This window comes from Vicugna pacos, chromosome 20 (genome assembly GCF_048564905.1).
Source record: "Vicugna pacos chromosome 20, VicPac4, whole genome shotgun sequence".
In the NCBI taxonomy this organism is placed as follows: Eukaryota; Metazoa; Chordata; class Mammalia; order Artiodactyla; family Camelidae; genus Vicugna; species Vicugna pacos.
Window position 1 is genome coordinate 401,532 of NC_133006.1, and position 14,326 is coordinate 415,857.

At 42.8% G+C, this 14,326-nt stretch overlaps 2 protein-coding genes across 3 annotated transcripts in view; both read left to right on the forward strand.

The window, feature by feature from the left end:
* Positions 1–14,326, forward strand: part of LOC140687542 (trafficking protein particle complex subunit 9-like) — a 518,046-nt gene that overhangs the window by 324,176 nt on the left and 179,544 nt on the right.
* Positions 1–14,326, forward strand: part of LOC140687533 (uncharacterized) — a 119,051-nt gene that overhangs the window by 9,337 nt on the left and 95,388 nt on the right. Inside the window, exon 2 of one of the 3 annotated variants that reach the window (XM_072944649.1) lies at positions 14,235–14,293. The exons of the other annotated variants lie outside the window; for them this stretch is intronic. The gene's annotated coding sequence lies outside the window, so the exon portion shown is untranslated. The remainder of the gene's footprint in view (positions 1–14,234; positions 14,294–14,326) is intronic. 3 annotated transcript variants of the gene reach the window in all.

The window sequence follows — 14,326 nt, forward strand, 5'->3', positions numbered from 1 at the left end:
GGAGATGCCTCCCCCTCCAGGGAACTCCCTTCGGAGGACTGTGACTCAGTGCACCTTGCTGTGAGCTTGTGGGTTTCCATCGTGCTCCCTGCAGAACCAGACTTGAGACTGGCTTAGCGACAGAAATAACAAGACTGATTCCAGGGCAGGGCCAGGTGGAGGGAACAGTGGAAATTGAATGTGACCTCAAACACCTAGGTGGGTGCTGGGGCTGTTACTAAAATGGGGAGCCTGGGAGGTACCTGCCAGGAATCGAAGTCTAGAGTAAATGGTGGACATAAGGCCTTTTTTTTTGACATATGGCATTTTTAAGATGCCATTTGTCATCCAAGTTAGGACTTCCAAGAGGCACTCGTGTCTATGAGCCTGGGGCTCAGGTGAAGGAGCCGGACTAGAGATACACATTGGGATTCGTCATTCTTAGCTGGTGTTCACAGCCGTGCAAGTGGATCAGCTCATCTCAAGAGGTGCAGACTGTGTCTGAGGGGGGGCAGGGCTGTGCCTGGTTTGGAGGAAAGCCCGGACCATGCAGCTTTGGTGTGTCAGTCAGCGGCGTTTGTGATTTTCAGAGCAATGGCATTTATCCTTAAGGTTCTGGGGGGTGGGCAGGGCCACACAGGAAGAAATCTGAAGAGAGGGTTTTGGCCACGTGTGCGCATCTTGGGACGATCCAGAAGCTGCAGGGTCCAGAAGGGGAAACTCCTCAGAAGCTGGAGTCGGAGTGGGGAGTTGGGAGAATGTAGTCACACTCTCCTGTGATGAAGGGAGGCAGGCCTAGGGAGTCCGCACCCTAGCGGACTCTCTTTCCCACGAACAAAAGGCAATCAGACAGAAGATTTGAGGTAAGAAGGGATGGGCGTTGGGAGAGGAGCCAACCTGGAGAACGGTGGTTGAACAATTCTTGAATAGTCTCCCTGAAACATAGAGTTAAAAAAACCCAGACTCTTAAGAATATTGATAGTGACTGGGGAGGAGGCAGTTGTTTTTCTGACCTCCTAAGGGTAAGGTATGTATCCGGGGATATACAGAAGAATCGGGCAGTCTGTTCCTGGGGCTTCACCCTTACCAGGGTGAACAGTGCAAGTTTAAAGGGGGAGAAGGGCAGCGGAGGGAAACTAGCCAGGCCCCGTGTCACGTACCAGTCGGCCGCCCTACTTGCGTGTTGCATTCACATCCATGCCTCCCAAGTGGGCGGTGGCAGCCCCGTTTTGAAGATTGGGAAGCCTCCTCAGAGGTTTAAGGAATTGGTTCATTTAGCAGCTAGTAAATGCTGTAGCAGGATTCCAGCAGGGCCTTGTCAGACTTCAAGGGCATGTTCTCTCTACTAATTCCGGTTGTACCTGAAATGGTGAAGTGAGTCAGTTTCGGAGCCTTTCAGAGAAAGTACGCTTTAAGTGCCTCAGGACTGTTGCACAAAGCTCAGTGTTCTTTCATGGTTCGGAACCACCGCAGTGCTTTTTGCCCCACAGATGTAAGGTCTTACTCCTTTGACGATGGCGTGGTTGTAAATGACATACAGGTGCAAAACCACACTTAGCAGCTTCTGAAGGGAAACTCTCCTGTTCTCCCTTGATCGGCTTTCTTCCACGGGATGTAACTGTGCTGCAGCTAAGGCCTGAGCTTTCCGTATGGAGTGAGGGTTTGATATCCAAATTTAGCATAAAACAGTCAGATGGAGAAAATCGAAGATGACAATATATTTTGGGGTTTCATTAGACAAGACATACTATCTGTTAATGGCTCATAAAGCTAATGAAATTGAGTACAGAACATTACATTTCTTACTTTCTACTGAGAGCTGTCTTCCAACATAAGGTTCTCTGCTTTGGAACTTCAGCTCAGCCACTAGGGCGCCTGTCATTGTGTTGGTGTGATTGCATTTACATAGTGCATGTAATCTGGGCTTCCTTAGCCCCAAACACTCCAGTGCAGAATCATAGGCTGTAGCCATCACTTAGTTATACAAATACTTCTAAAACTATATGATACCAAAAAAAAATAAATAAATAAAAATAAAGAGAGAGAGGGAGATTGCCTTTATCAAAGTTCCTTTGGATTTTAATTGCAAAGTGTTGTTGAGCAGCTCTGGTTTCCTTTGGATATGAATATATACATTTCTTTGCATGTAACTTGGATTTCAGGCTTGAACACCAAGCTCTTGTTTTCCATGAGCCACAAAAATCATAGCCAAATGACACACGTATGAAACAGTTTATTCTTTTTATCTGAGACAGAATCCTTGAATTTGGGACTTGAGCTGCGACTTTCCTGTTTGCTCTTCCCACCCCTCTTGTCACCTCACTCCTTTTTCCCACGTGGCCTCCAAGAGGTCATGGTCTCATAAGAGCAGGTGGACAAATACCAGTTGGTCGCCAAGCAGTGCTGCTGTAGATGGAGCCAGCCAAGAGCTAAAGGACATCATCAGGGAGGACTTCCTGGAAGAAATTGGCTCTACATTCAGTTCTGGGGACAGAGTAAGAGTCAGCCAGTGGAAGGAATCAAGAGGGTGACTCAGGTGGCAGGAGCAGCCCGGGTAGAGGCCTGGAGGCTTGTGGGGTGGGGACTCGGGGAGACTGCCCTGTGTGGTCCAGGGTGGTGGGTGACCCTGCTTTGAAGGACACTGGAGAGGGCCTAGGGGTGGAGGGCTTTGGAGGAGCTTGGTTTTTACTAGAACTGACACAGAAGAGGCAGTGAAGGGTGTCAGCAGGAAGTGACCCTTAGGAGAGCAGCTCTGCCTGTCCTTTTGAGTCCCACCCCTTCATTCTTTTATTCACAAAACACGCAATTCTGAGTGTCTAGGGGAGAGGGGGTGGACCCACAGTAGTAAGCAAAATCTACTTGCTTCTTGAGAGCTTAGCAGTGTCAGAAGTTGACTTAGATTAAAATGTTTTATTAACACAGCAGGGCACCTAATCCAAAGTGCGGAGGTTGGAGGGAAGGAAGACTTCCTTGACAAACAGTTAAAATGAGCCTGGAGGCTAGTGGGAAGTAGCAGCAGGTCACGGGGCCCCTGAGGTCACTGGGGACCTGGTACTGAGGTGAGGATGGACAAGCAGGGTCGGGGGTGGGGCTAGAACTCTACCAGGGAGCCTCTGATGGGTTTGAAGTGGGGGAGATGTAATCAAATTTGTGCTTTGGGAAGGCTGCCTTGGCTGTGTGTGTGTGTGTGTGTGTGTGTGTGTGTGTGTAGCGGGGAAGAGGGGGAGGGTGTCACCAACTGGGAGGGTCATTAGAAGACCATTCACAGGCTCGGAGGCCACCAGTGGGAGAGGGGCGTCGGGACTGCTTGGGGACCGCAGGGGCAGAGTGGATGCCGGGTTTCCTTGTGTGGAGGGCTTGTTAGCGGGGTCGCTCTAGCGACACCTTGTGGCTGGAAGTAAACAGATGGAGGCCGCCAGGTGGACTTACCTCTTCTCTCCTTCCCTGCCTTGTGTGATGATCTTAGCTCTGCCAACATATGGAACAGAAGAGCTAAGTTCCAGAGTAGCCCAGGACTTTGCTGGGCTCGTTCAAGTGAGAGCAGATAGGATTTAGGCTTGTGTTGAGATCTGTAAGTTAACTTAGCTAGAAACGTCCTGTCTTTTGGATTTTCATAGGGGTAGTAATTCTTGATAAAGATTGCTTTCTTGGTGAGAGGAAATTTAATACAACTGATGTCTTTCTCAAAAAATATCTTATCTTTTAAGAAATTTAATATTCAAAATAATAGGAATATTTTAAAATGATAAACTAAGGCTTTCGTGTAGTTTCTTTGGTTTCTGAGTTGATGTGTAGGTAGACCCTTTGCATTACATAATAGCACATCTTTGACAGTATTTAAAGAGCTGTTAGTGAGCGCCCCCAATTTGAAAGCATCATTAAAGCTTGCTCTGAAATAGTGAAGTCATATAGGTCTTGTTTGCAGAAGCCAGATATTTGGTTTATAATCTGCAGCATAGCTCCCTTTATAAAATAATAATAGATTCAAAATTAACAAAGTGGAAAATAATTGATTTTTTTTAAAAAATGAAACATAAACTTTCTTGTGCTATTGTTGCAACTGGAAATTTTGAAAAGAAAAATCCTATTGTAATATCATCTAAGTGAAATACATATATGTCTGTCACATTTGAATAGTAACTGCACAGTGGTTTTTGAAGTCAGGATCATTCCAGCTCAGATACTGGCAGTGATGGTGGCTGGTTTTCAATGGAAGAGCCTAAATTTGCTTTCTTAGCTTTATTCTTTTCTTTTCTTATATTTTCTTTTCTTTTCTTTTCTTCTGTTTTCTTTTCTTTTCTCTCTCTCTCTTTTTTTTTTTTTTTGGGGGGGTAGTGTGAGGGTTGAGTAGTGCTGTGCCAGCATGATTTGGGGGCAATTTGTGGGCAGATGTCGTGCAGCAGCAGTGAGATATTTCCATGCATTTTACTTTCCGGACATCACCAGGGAACATGTGTGGTTTGTGCCTGCAGGATGGGATGCTGCAGGACTCCCTGGTCCATCAATGTTATGTCTTGGAGCTGCTCCGGTCAGTGAATGATTTTCTGTGGCTTGGAGCTAATGTGGTCTGATGCAGATGATCAGATGTGTAACTAAAGTACTGTTACTTGAAATAAGAGAAAAGCTAGCAAAAATGTCTCTAAAATACAGGATGAGGGAGGAGAATTGGCTGAGCTGCTTGCAGTGGGGAATATTCTCAGGTGACTCCCTCACTGTGTCTCCTGTCACTATCCCCCAGAGCCCTGCATGGCAGTCCTACTGAAGCAACCATGCACTTTCTCAGAAACGCGCTGAATTTCCTTGTGCCTCTGATTGTTCACTTTTTTTTTTGAAAGCACATCTTGCCCTTTGCTTAAATGCCATCCCTGCTAGCCACCACTTACACTCATTCTTCTGGACCTCGTCCATATATAGCTGCTGAATGAAAGAACAAAATGTAGTATCTCCATTTAGTGGAATATTATTCAGACATAAGAGTGAATAAAAAAGAAAAAATAAATAAAGGGGAATATGAAAAAAGCCATCTGCTCTGGGTAGTCCACCCTGACTGCTCAACCCGGCCTTTTCCCTTTGAAACCCCACCCCTTATACCCCACTCTACTATTTTTGATAGTATTTACCACCTTCTAATAAAGTTTAACATTTTCAAAAAAAAAGAGACATGCTGATACCACTTCAACATGGGAAAGCCTTGATAACAGCACGTTAACTGAAAGGAACCAGACACAAACAGCCACATATTGTTGATTTCAGTGATCTTAGAAATGCCCAGAATTGGCTCATGCAGTGGCAGAGAGCAGATGATGGTTGCAAGGGGCTGGGTGGAGGGGGGTTGTGGAGTGACTGCTAGTGACAGGGGTGTTCTATTGGGGTGATGAAGTGTTCTGGAAATAGATGGTGGTGAGGGCTGCACAACCGTGAGTGTGCAGAAGACTGCTGAGCGCTGTCTCTGGGAGTGCTTGTTGTTGGGGCGGCTTTATTTTGTTCTCATCCTGTAATGTGAAGGGTCATCTTGTGCTGAGACCATTCAACTCCTGTGAGTGGTAAGGCTAAGAGACTTTGCAGAGTCATGTTTCTTTTTTCCCCCTTGCTGAGTGTAGGCAAAAATGGTTTAAGCCTGAGAAAGTGCTCCATATGCAGAAATGTCTTTCAGTTTTGGCTGGTGTAAAAATCTTGTGAGCTTTTTAATCATTTAGGACAGTCTGTAGGGGGAAACAGCCTGTGAAGCCTGGGTGAGACTTGGAAGAGCCGCGCTACCCTCCCAGACACGGGTGGGGATTTCACCCCCATTCAGGCAGTGAAGGGCCAAGACCCGTGAGAGGAGTTGACAGTCATGAATATTTATGTGTATCCGCTGCTTCATCTTGGATATTAATTTCTAGCTGAGTCATTTTGTGGCAGCAGCCTCATCCTACATCAGGAATTTATAGTATCTGCTCTTTGAGGTGAAGAGCTGACAGACTTGATTATTTAACAGTCTATCTTGTATTGATATCTCAGATTCCTTTGTCAACCGCAAAACAGCAGAAATACAGACGTCCTTTAATGCCGATGTGACCTGGAGCAGGTTTAGTTTCTGTACCTCAGTGACCTTATCTGCATGTGGGGAAGATGATAACAGTGCTTCCCTCAGAGGGGCTGGTGAGAGGAGACTGAGAAGCACAAGTGGAAGACTTACACGAGATGCTCATGAATGACAAAATTTAGTGCTCTCAGCCTGGTGAGGCCTCAGGGGCAGAGATGTCAGAACAGAGCAGTCCTAGCCGGAGTTCGATCCGCATTGGCAGGTTTTATGATCACTATCACCACTGTGGGTTATCAGGTAGTTTTAAGACTTGGTAATATGAATTCATGAATAATGTTAAAGACTAGACAACTCAGATCCGGTTTACATAGTTCTCAAGATTTCCTGTGAGAAATGGATATTTTTTCCCCATCTTAAATCTGAGTGGATTCTCTAAAAAAATTCTGTAGTCCTCCATCTTTTTCCTTTAATTCTCCTTTTTTTTAAATAAAAGTTTTTAAATGGAGTTACTGGGGACTGAACTGAGGGCCTCATGCGTGCTGAGCACATACTCTCTCAACTGAGGTATACTCTCCCCCATAATTTTTTTAAACTTTACTTTCTTAGTATTCAGAGGTTAGAGGCCTCTAATTCTTTTTTTGGAGACTTGTCCATAAACCGGTAAATCTAAAATTAATGGACAAAATTTGGTTTATTAAAAAAATCATTAGAACTTTTATCAATCCATTCAAAAGGAAATGCTTATTGAGTTAAAATGTTTCTCCTTTATGGTGATTTCTAATTTTTGGTCTAGCTTAACTTATTAAAAGTAATCCTCATCATCATAATGACCAAGCTTGCTGTGAGTGGACACCTACCAAAGGCTAAACTGCTTTTCTCATGTTTTACTTCAAAGCAGGTGTTTGACGGTAGGTATCAATGTCTCCTTTTTGCAGCTGAGGGATTGAGAGGTGGGCAGCTTGTCCCAAATCAAACGCAGCTGGCGGTGCCTAGCTCGGTGCTGGAATCCAGGCTGCACAGGATGCATTCTCAATTTCTCCTCTGATCAGCCTCCCGTTGAGTGGTTTCCCGAACTCCTGTGAGTCCATAAATGACCGATTTTGGCGATCTCAGCCTGATGAGGCCTTCAAAGGAGAGACACCAGTGAGAATGTGAGACAGAGCGGCATAAATTAAAATTGTACATTTTCACAAATGTTGCATTCTCAGGTAATGACTTAAATAGTTTATGTTTTCTTTATATTAGTGCTATGTAAGCACTAAAAACAAAACATTAAAAATGATTATAGTGCAAAATAGGAGTGGGCTTTGAAAGTCCAATCATTGCTAATGATGTTGCTTGTTTTTCTCTAGTGGTGCTTATTGACAGAATAATTTACAATGACTGAATTTGTATTATGTATGTAGTCTTAGTATGGAGGAAAAGTTTGTCAGTGCATATTGAAAGTAAAATCTTTACTCTTTTCTTTCCTGATGATAAATATGTACGTTGTTTCCATGGCTTAAGTATATTTCCTCATTTGTGAAATTTGAGTGATGCCGTTTACCATGTCTGACTGTGAGAGGTAGACGCCTTGTATACAAAGCATCCAAGAGCTGCTTAGTAAAAATGTGCTGTCACAATGACAGATAGTTTAGAAGGATCAACTGTGAATACTAAAGAGGGTGGCTTGTTTCTGATGCATATTCAATATGGATATATATGAATATGGCTTAAAGTAACAAGGATTCAGGGTTTTGTGTGTGTGTGTGCGTGCAGTATGAAGTTTTAATGAAATCTGTATCATTCTATTGAGACAGGGACTAGTTAAATTGACTTAAGCAGACGACCTTGAAGATTATTTACACGGAATGTGTATTGTTACAACTCAGTGTTCATGCTGCCGTGTAACTATACACTCAGACATTTAAATTCGTAGGACTCTGACCAGAAGCATTAAGTTTAGAAAAATCCACATTGATCATTTTCAGGGAATAAGCTTCTCTCTTTTGTGATTAAAGAAAATTTTGATTTATTTTTCTGCACTCTTAATAGGTTTTAAAATATCAAAACATTGATTTGACATGTCAGCTTTTTTAATAGAAAAAAGCTCATGCTGTTTTAATATGTAAATAAATGTTTTTGTATTTCAATACACTTCTATGATTTCCTGGCTCTTTGAGAAGTATTTTGCAAGATACTTAGATTACCTCCTGTTGGAAAAATACAGACATGACTTTTATGAATATAGGCCTAGTACAGGTCTGTTGGTTTTTGCTACAGTGCAAGACATGAGGACTAGGAGAGCAGTATGTGCTACATAAGCTTTTAGTTATCTGATTCTTGTTTCTGATCCACAGGCAATTTTTGTGTTGCACCTTTCCAGGCAACCAGGAAGGCCTTTTAAGCCATAGGTGGCGCTGTTACACCTTCTTACAGTCTTAACTTTCCTGTTTGTAAAGGAAGTCTTAAACAACGTTTTTTTTTTTTTTTTGATTCCTTTGCTTAATGCTTCAGGGTAGCACAATGTCCATTATGTCTGACTACCTGGAACTATTATTCTGCTTATGTCTTAGTTTTATTCTATCATCTCGCTGTGAACATTTCAGACTTCCTGTGCAAACAGTTGCAACATCGGACTTTTCTTGCAGTGTTAGAAACCAGTGAGCCGGGATTTTATAAAAGAGCTAGAAGCGGCCTCTGGAGCACCTTAAAGCTGAAAAGTGTACTGAGTTCCCTAAGTATTATCCCCACCGCTGTGTGTCAATGGGTGGTAGGAGATTTGGTACATATACAAAGGGGTGTGATGTTTTGACTTGGGTTTGCGTGCACGCGCTGCCACTGAGCTACGTGATCCTGAGTCAGTTCTTTCTGAGTTTTTCCCTCGTCTGTGAGATGGGGACACTCATTTCTGCTTTGTAGAATTGTGAGAATTAGAAATTATGTAAAGTGTTTAGCACAGTGTGTATGACAAGAGGGCTCATAATCTTAACTGCTGTTTGGTGTGAAGCCATCATTTGATAGTCTTTGGCAATTACTGAGAAACAGGAAAATAAGAAAAGCTGGTTTTATGATGAAAGATATTTGAGGAGGTTCCATAGTTCCTATACACATAATTTAGCATCAGCAGAGTTAGGACAGTTACACAGTCGCCCTGAACCAATGTTAAGCCACAGAATTTTTGTTACTTCATATATGTTGGGGCTTAAGGGGACCCAATACTTATACACATGTTGTGTCCAGCAGCCAACTGAGAGATGACAAAGAAGAACAGGCAGGCGATAAATGTCTCCTTTATTACTGATGAAGCCACGTTCTCCATGAAATTCAGGGCTGTGGGAGAGTGAGTGTCATGACACTATGTCCCAGAATTAGAGACTTACGCAGTCCCAGGTAACTCTGGTCCACAGCGAGCATTCCCTTGAGAGATTCTGACCCATAATGCACAGGACTGTCTTGCCATGGAACTGAGCATCCCGGCTGCTTCCTAAGGGTGGCCAACACTGGAGGGGAAGGAAAGCTTTCATATGCCCTGCTTGTCTCCCCGGACTCACACCTCAATCTGTTAGTGTGAGGAGGGCTAGCCGTGGGCAAGTGGCCAGGGGTGTGAAGGGAGAAGCAGTCTCCCATGGACCAGAGGAGTGGGGAGGAGGGAATCCCCCCTCAGATTAAACAGGTGGTGGCTTGAAACAGAAGGGTGCTCCTCAAGAGTTTATAAGAGGGGAAATAAGGATTTCCTTTGGGACTCAGAATAGTCATGAAACACAGAAGATGATTAGATGGGAGACTTGTAAATCACTTTCTTATTAAATTGAAATTTGTTGGGCACCAAAAATGTGCTACATTCTTTTCTGAGAGTTTTACAGAAATGAATCCTCCAATTTTCACAACAAGTGAGTAAGAAAGATTTGATTGTTATCCCAGGTTTACAGTGTGGAAATTGAGGCACACAGAGGGTAAGTAATTTGGCCAAGGTAACAGAGCTAGTAAGTGGCAGAGCTGGGATTTAAATCCTGGCTATCTGGTTTCCAGGCTCCCAGGGATGGGCTTTGGGTGTTTACAGGTATCTGCATCCCTGGATCTCTGTACCTCTGCATCAGTTAGACCAGAAAGGACAGGGAAAGTGGAGTTATACAGGTGCTCACAGTCGTGTCTCAGCCACTGTCCATGGAGTGTGCCCCGTGATTGGCATTAATTGTTTTCCAGGCAGTAGATCTGTTCTTATAACAGAAATTTAGTCCATTGAGTTAATCTAGAAACCCTTCCTGCTCTGCTTCTGTCCACGCTTGCCATGTGACTGCCTGCCCGAGATTGGGCCGTGGAGGAGAATCTGTACTCATGGTTGAACTCTGATATTTCAATCTGGTTTGTAGTTTCACATCTCCTGTTACATTAATAAATTAAATTTCTGGTTTTCTTGCATCAGTGTGTCATAAGTTTGCTTAATGTGAAACCAGTCCATGGGAGCCGAGGGGTGCTGACGGAATAATTTCTGAGCATGTGGCATTTCTACCCGTGCAGAAATGGCTGGAGGATGTCCACCTTCCTCACTGATTTCTCCCAGCAGCAGGGTCCTCTCCCACCCCCGGAAGTGAGGATGGGATCTCTCTGAGTAGGCCATTCAGAGGCCGAGTCCACCAATCAGATGAAGTACCTGGAAGTGGGTTTAATAGAAGAAAAGGGCTTCCAGGTAATCCGATGGGCTGTTTGAGTCCGTTTGGTGAAAAGATGTCCACTGTCTGTGGTTGAGCTGCTTCTTTGCTGTTTAAAAGTCTGTATTACATGAAGGGATTTTAAAAAGCAGAAAGGTGTGATTTCAGGTGGTACATCCGCACCGGTGAGTAGTGCTGGATGACCGCCTGTGTGAGGAATAGACAGAGTCTTACAAACTTCATAAAACAGCTTTTAAAGCTCTTCCATCTGAGTGCACTTCGTATGGGGTCCAGTTCATGACTGGTCGCGCTGAGAGGGCACGTAACTGATGATGGCAGAAAGGACACGGAGGCATCAAAAAGGTCCCAGACATGTTCTGTGTTTAGAGGATGGGGCACAGAGTAACATATTTGAGCTGGTTTTTCATTGAACACTTTTGAGTATTTTCTAGGACTCCCCAATCCCCCATGGTTCCATGCAGCTGGGTGTCCCCTCAGTGCAGCTCTGTCAGCGCTTGCCCTGGGCTGACGCGGTGTCACGGGGAGCAGGACGGTCAGTGTCCCCGGCTCCTCCGAGCTCCGTCTCCTCATCCGCAGAGCCGGGTTTCTCATCCGTGTCTACTTAGTAGGATTGCTGAGAATCACACGTGATGGTTGTCAGGTGTGACTTTTGGTTGTCTCTGTGATTGGCGTATAGTCAATATTTGATAGAAACACTTGTTTTTTATTATAATTGTGGCTCCTAGATTGCAGTGGTTTTTAGTCTGCATTTATTTTTTTATATAAATTTATTCTTATTTTTAAGTAAGCACTTGTATTTATTTATTTTCATGAAGGTACAGGGGATTGAAGCCAGGAACATGTGCGTGCACAAAAGGTGCTCTACAATGGAGTAATACCCACCCTCCTTGTCTGCACTTAAAAATAAATATTTCAATACACAAAATATTTCTTAAACACCATCATGGGTCCTATTTTCTGCATAGACAATTGAATACATATGCCATCTCAATAAGAATAAATGTCATGGGGACATACCTTTCTAAATCTGTTTACGTGTTTTAAAACGATCATAGCTAGTGAAAAACACGAGTCTTGGATCCACTACTTCTTAGGGTCTGCTTTGCCATCATGGGGAATTACATTCTACAGAGAAGGCTTATTGGATCTCATTGATATTTGGATGATTTTGCAATGTTCAAGGCTTTCAAAAGCTGACCGTTTTGTATTTTAAACTAACTACAAAGTTATCTTCTAGAAGTTGTAAGTCCTTAGCTTGTGAAGTGCCCAGTAATTCAGTTTGTATATGTCTGCGTCTCTGTGAACGTGTATGTGTGTGATTTCAGGAATATAGCAATAAGTTCCATATAGCCTTCTGAAATCTTTCTCCTCCAGTTCAAGGTGTAGGTATATATTTACACAAATAAATTGATACTCTTTTGTGATTTGGCATATTGGTGGGAATAAGAGGTTCTCATAATTGTTTCAGAAGGGTTGGGGAGCATGAGCTTAGAAAATGGGAGGAGATAGAGGCAGGGAGGTTCTTTAAACTTTGTGCAAGATGAGAAACAGTAGCTTTTCTTTTTTCTTCTAAAGCAAACTGGCACTGAATTGTAACATACTAATACTCAGAATTGCTTTTCTGATCAGAGACAAGTGCCTCAGATTTTTCAAGGCAACATGAATGATGAAATGTGTTTTAGCAGTTATCTTTAAAAGTAGTTTTATTTTTCAAGTATAAGTCTATAGACTGTTCTTTTTTTCCCAGCTGCACAAGAATTTCTCATTGACCCAGGTACGTGATCAATGTGTTTAGTTTCTTTGGGTTATTTATTTTTTTTAAGTGCTTGATTCATTCTGGTGTGAATGAATGTTTAAAATTTCTGGATTTTGATCTTTAAAACTTGCTGATTTATCAGAACTGCAAAAAACCTGATGTTTGTTCCTTGTTTGGTGGGGCAACCTATTGATTTATGTTGTCTGTTATAGAGGGAAATTCTTCCTCTAGCCTGTAGATAATTAAGTGAATGGTTTGCAGTGTGCCTTAAAAATTATTTGAATGCATTGAGCATGTTTGTCCAGTGAATTTTGGATTGAGTCATAATAATGACTTTGCTTTGATTCTGTGGCTTTTGTCCTCTCCACAAGAATTTGAATTCTCTGTTGCATTTTGTATTCGTGTTCTTAACAGGGGAAGGAATTTTGCATTTTTTACAGAGGTGGGTTTTCCTATCCCCTCTGAATTCCTTCTGTAATTGATACAGCGAAAATCTGTTATTGCAGTGCTTAATTATTTCATAAAAAATTTTTTGGCTTAATCAGAAACAATGACAAAGAATGATAATAAAAAATACGAAAACCTTCCTTCCTTTGAAGAATAGAAATGAGGTGGTCAGGCTCACGCATGCTTTGTACCTGACACACTTACTCTCATGTCATTGTGTATCATGAGTCGGAGATGGAGTTGCTTCAGGTTTATAGATTTTTGTTTTAACATTTGTGTTGAATTCATTCTCTAGGCCTGATGATTCCTGTTGCCTTTGTGGAAAGTGTAGATGAAGGGAAACAAATGGTTTGTTTTGTTTTCAGGAGGCCTGAGATGCTGATGAGAAAAGAGTAGAGGGTGGGCTGAGGAAAATAGTGATAGACCCTAACCTCCAGGCTGAAATTGATGAACAAAGAAATCAATTAAGTGTATCGGTATTTGACTAATAGAAGTCAGACAGCCCAGACTGTCTAGTTATGCCCAAAGGAAAGTACTGAATTCACCTGCAGAATTAGGTGCTTTACCATGTAGAAGCAGCTTAGAGCAATCAGAAAAATCAGTGATGAGATATAAAAAGAATATAATATCTTTTATTTCTGAAACTTTTCTACATTAAGTTGTGTAGAGCTAAAATTAAGTTTCAAGCACCAGGAGTTAAGAGTTTAGGTGGTTCTGTGGGATCGTTATTCAGGGATGTGTCTAGACCCTGCTGGAGTGGCCGAAGCTGGCAGGAAAAGATCCAGAGCCAGGATTTGTCATCCTAGGATGTCCTCCATAATGGTTCCATGTGGGAGCCCATGATTGAGTTAACAAGTTGTAACACATCCCAGCCGCCTGTCAACTTTAAGAAAAAAAATGTGCTTATTAACTGCTTTAAAGCAAACACCTGTGCATCCTCACTCCTGTCTCCTTGCCATAAAAAGCAGAGACAATGCCTTGCTTGCATATTTGAGGTTATAGATAGCACACTGCTTATTGCAGAGCAATGACCCAGGCCCTCAGCTATAAACGCCAGGCCTGCGTGGTGTTAGATAGTCTATTATCCCCAAAACAGGGACCAGGCTGGTCTGGTGGTCTGCTTTGTAATGAACATGTCTAAAAAATGTATCTTGTTCCCCTCAGCCCATGACTTCCCTAAAGGTAAACTAAGCCTTAGTACTCATGGTGGAGTCTACAATCTCTGTCTCATCCCTTCTTTCCCCAAGTTCCTGCCTACTATCTCACAACTGTTATTGACTTTTTACTTTGATTATACACAATAAATATGGGAGCATTTGAGAGACTCGTGGATTTGGCTCCCTAATCCCTCTCGCTTTCTTTCCTTTTTCCGCAGTCTTGAGAAATTCATTCCGTGTCGGTAAGACTTCCGCCAGCCAGAACCCACAGTTCCAGGTGAGAAGGATGCAGGCTTTATCCCTCCTACCC